The sequence below is a fragment of the Limulus polyphemus genome, unplaced genomic scaffold (assembly GCF_000517525.1).
Source record: "Limulus polyphemus unplaced genomic scaffold, Limulus_polyphemus-2.1.2 Scaffold1520, whole genome shotgun sequence".
Taxonomy (NCBI): domain Eukaryota; kingdom Metazoa; phylum Arthropoda; class Merostomata; order Xiphosura; family Limulidae; genus Limulus; species Limulus polyphemus.
The window spans coordinates 46,454-51,590 of record NW_013667130.1 but is presented as its reverse complement, the minus strand read 5'-3'; positions in this window follow the sequence as shown (position 1 = coordinate 51,590).

Sequence of the window (5,137 nt, the reverse complement as noted above, 5' to 3'; positions counted from 1 at the left end):
TAGGTTGATAAGTGTAACTGATATATTTAAATAGTAGATGTTGCCCGTACAGGTTGATAAGTGTAACTGATATATTTAAATAGTAGATGTTGCCCGTATATGTTAATAAGTGTAACGGATATATTTAAATAGTAGATGTTGCCCGTATATGTTAATAAGTGTAACTGATATATTTAAATAGTAGATGCTGCCCGTATAGGTTGATAAGTGTAACTGATATATTTAGCTCTTATACCTATTTTTGAATACACTTACATGTTAACTATTAGTATCCAGCTTTCCATTAGGAGTAATAATATATTTTAAACATGGTTATCTCGAAAAATTGAAATATAAATAATTTATTATCTGTGTGTGTGTGTGTGTGTGTATATATATATATATATATATAAACAGAAAATTTATCTATTTTATTGATAATTAGTTAGCAAGTTTATAAACATTAGACCTCTTCCGATGAGTTTTAGGTTGTTTATTTGTTTTGAATTTCGCGCTAAGCTACACGAGGGCTATCTGCGCTAGCCGTCCCTAATTTAGCAGTGTAAGACTATAGGGAAGGTAGCTAGTCCATCACCACCCACCGTCAACTCTTGGGCTACTTTTTTTACCAACGAATAGTGGGATTGATCGTCACTTTATAACGTCCCCTCGGCTGAAAGGGCGAGCCTTTTTGGCGGGAAGGGGATTCGAACCCGCAGATTGCGAGTCGAGCGCCCTAACCACCTGGCCATGCCAGGCCTGAGTTTTAGTTGGGATGGGGCGAGAACATTACTATATGATTAAATTAACGTAAAGAATAGCACATGAACACAATATGGCAGGGTTATAATTGCTTTAAAAATTATAAGTTTGTTTTGAGGATAGGCACAGATGTAAGGTTTTTATTGTGAGTTTTATGATGTTTTTTTATAAATATCTTCTGGGAACTGATATCAAAATGTTCTTATTTTATTATTATTATTATCTTAATATCGATTATTAACATTGGAATTAGTTGGAAGTCTTATTTAGTTTATTTAATAAAAATAGGAACATTTTGACACAATACAATTATAAGAGGTATATTTCTATCGTCCATCTTTTCTAATAGTGTACTCGACTTTGAAGGTAATAAAAATTACAGTCGCGCGCACACACACACACACACACATATATATGTTGAAGTTTTGTAAGAAATAACCCAGGGCCTCTCGCCCTTCCTTTAGCGAGCTTTGTTCACCAAGATTTCCTCTTCATCATAAAAGGAAAACAATCACACATTGAGAAAATAAAATACATTTTCAAGTACGCTAAAAAAACATCAATAAGAATGGTGCAACGTAAATTAAAAATGGTTCATAATATGAGTGTGATACCAATACATAAAAATGACAACTGGCGTTTATGTATATATATATATTAGACTAGCTTTGTCCGACCCACATAAAAATATGGTTTGAACGCCGAAAGTTTGTTTGTATGTTTTGAATTTCGCTCAAAGTTACACTAGAGCTATCCGTCTCTAATTTAGCAGTGTAAGGCTAGAGGGAAGGCAGCTAGTCATCACCATCCACCACGAACTATTGGGTTACTCTTTTACCAACGAATAGTGGGATTGACCGTCACATTATAACGCCTCTACGGCTGAAAGGGGCGAGCATGTTTAGTGAGACATTTTAATGTGGCGGGGATTCGAACCCGTGACCCGCAGATTGCGAGTCGAGTGCCCTAACCACCTGGCCATACCAGGCCAGAACGTCAAAAGAGGTTGTAGCATACAAAACCAATAGGTATAAGGTTTGTGATAAAAATTCTGTCACAAAGTTTAAATCTAAAAATTAATTCAAAGTACCATCATTATATAAGACTAATGGCAATACGTTTGGGAGAAAGAAAGAAGGTTTATCCAAAAAATAATATAAAAACTTAATAAAAACATACGAATTATGGCCACTAACCTCTGACTGAGTTTTTAAAACTCGACAAGATCATCAAAATGTCTACGTCAAGCTAAGTTTATGCATTAACTAAAGCATAAAACGATCTAAAAAAAAAAGTGGAACTTAAGCCAGCCCTCCTGAAAATTCGAAGTATTATATGCATACTTAAGACGATGATATAATATACGGTTTTATTTTTCTTGATTAACTAAAACCTGCTTTTATATATATATTAGATCCAATATTTTTGTTTTGGATGCTCGTACTAGCTTTAGTTTTATCTGTTGGATATTGCTAAGCGATCAAAACGCAATTTTTCTGTAGTCAAGTCGCTTGTTAAAACAAATAATTTTATGTTAAAATACTTATGGAAGTTTTTCAATGGAAATAAAGACTAATTGATAATTTTGTGATACAGACAAGTTTATGATATTAAGTACTTAGTAACTATTGTTTTCATATTAACTATAGTTTAAAGGTGTCTATAACCAGTGCTAAAAATCGATACCCGCAGAGTACAGAGCTCATTCTGTAGCTTTGCACTTAAAAAAAAAGGTCTGTAATCAAATGACTTGTGCTGACTGTAATTTTAATTTCACATTTAAACGTGGCAACCAGAAGATGTTTCATTGTTACGCAGTTTGTATGAAGATATACTCACTCTAAATCCTGATCGAAGCCATTCCTTATAAATAACGCAGCAAAGACAACGTATTCCCCTTCAGGGTTTGGGTCCTCAAAAAATATTGGTGTCCTCTCCGATGGCAATGTAAATTTATTAGTAGAACATTGCGTAAACTGATGATCTTCTAAATTCAATGGAAAAGCTTCTTGTTCAATTTCAGATTGGGGTTTTTCTGCCTCCTCTGGAAGATCACGTGTGGTTTCTAAAAGCGGATCCTCCTGCGACAAACGTCCAGTTTCCGATGTAACATATGTGTTGTTCACTAACTTATATTCTTGTTGAACAGCTTCCACAGGCAAACTCTCTTCACTAGCTGCTACGAAACTTGAAAAGTGCATTAGAAAACCATAATTTTAATTTATATGATAATTATTAGTGTTTTTATTCGCGTTGATGCTGCTCTTGCGGAAAAAGAAACTGAGTGAAATGAAAATTAATTAAGTTCTAAGATGTATTTTCAACTACCTTATAATTTTTGCTTCACTTTAAATATTTTAAACGTGAACACTTTTTTGTCAGTAATTATTAAATATGCACAATCTTATTCAAAATTTCTTACCAGCAAGTAAAACGCCTAGAACGTTTAAACCATTTCAGGGTTCTTTGTTGAATTTTTTTTCTTTTTTTTCTAATATTCATAATTTTGTTGAAATCTTCGTTTTTATGAATTTAGACAAACAGCCAGATAAAAACCGTCAACAATGATAAACAACTAGGATAAAAATGTTACTATAGTAACAAAAGCTACAAAAAAAAAAACCATGTAAGAGCGCACATATTCTTAATTGTTTGGTTTACTATTATTGGTTTTACCACCACAACATATTGTTGTGAAAATATATGAAAATTAAATCTAAGAAACATCATTGAATATATATTTATTGTATACATTTCGGTTTACACTTTCACCAGGTGTGTTTAGTCAACAAATCTTGTTGATCAGAGTCGTCGAAATCGGAAGTGCTGTAGCGTCCCCACTTTTACATATTTGACTTATATAGCAACTGTATATTATATTCATTTCCTTTGCTCCCAGACCCTCTTAGATTAACTTGTTTTGGCAGCACTTTCAATTTCTCATTGTAAATTTTGCATGTCTAGCCAAGCACCCCCACATTGTAACTCCTTCCTACACCACTGTATATTGCGTTTTTATCATATATTACGTTGATTGTGTGTGCATGTGCGTGAAAAGATTAAGTGGAAAACGTAATTAATCATAGGAAAATTGAGATTACTAGCAGAAACGGCGCCCAATGGACAGCTGTTTGTGCTAGTAATTAGTAATCGTAGTATTCACACCTCACTGAAAAAATTTTAGAAAAAAGTGAACATTTTATACAAAAAAGATGTTTTTTTTTTCTGGGAAGTACTGCACGGGAAAAGTGTTTGGATTGTGCTCTTTAGTCTTACGCGATTCATTGCATCAAAATGATTCAATGTACAGAGCTCAAATTTTTATAAATCTTACTCATATAAACTGTAATGTTTCTATGTATTTAAAATGGTGCCGTTTATTGAAAAAAAAAATAGTTTTTATTAACTCCTGTTTCTCAGTGCTACATTTAAAAATTACACCAATATAGATATAATCAAACCCTCACGTACAGTGCTAGTGAGTCATGCTAATCAAACCCTCACGTACAGTGCTAGTGAGTCATGTTCTTATTGTGAGGAGAATACTTTTATTTAAAATTGTATTCTATTATATGTATTATATGTTGCATATACCAAAGTTTTTTTTAAATGTCTAAATTTTAAATATCGAAAGTGTGAAATCTTTTATGGATTTTTATTTGTGGTGCAACTAGTCTAGAAGCATTTATATCAGATAAAGACAGGAAAGTACGGCTTCACTGATATTTAAAGCGCTAACTGCGGACACTGAATGACTAGTGACTTACGATGTTTTCTGCAGCCATGAAGAAAGCTGTTCGCGACATCTGTTTCTGCTTGTGTTGTTCCGTCAAGTTGAGCTTCATGAGGTAATATAATGGTGGGGTGAACAATCTTATAACAAGGGTTTTGTTTTTGACTTCTTTAGATGGGAAAATAACACTCAGAAGGTATTTAAACGTTGATGAAAATTATTAATCCCAAAATTCTACATTGCACTATGATGGATTAAGAGCACTTCCAAGAATGTAATACAAAAATCCACCACGTTCGTGTTTCCATAGTTTGTTGAAAGAGCATGGCAGTAATTTCGATCATTTCTTTTAGTCAGTACAATTACTAGTGCTCAGTCCGACTGAGCATCCCTGGGACGACAAATTCACCATCTTAATCTTCTTCTTATGCTATCTGTGAAATAGTTGCAAGACCATACTCTTTAGACAATGAACTACAATAGAATAAAATACCTTCTGGCATCTTACGAAAGATATTCAATCATCATGAGTTAGGCCCGGCATGGCCAGGTGGTTAGGGCGCTCGAATCGCAATCTGTGGGTCGTGGGTTCGAATCCCCGTCACACCAAACATGTTCGCCCTTTCAGCCGTGGGGCGTTATAATGTGACGGTCAATCCAACT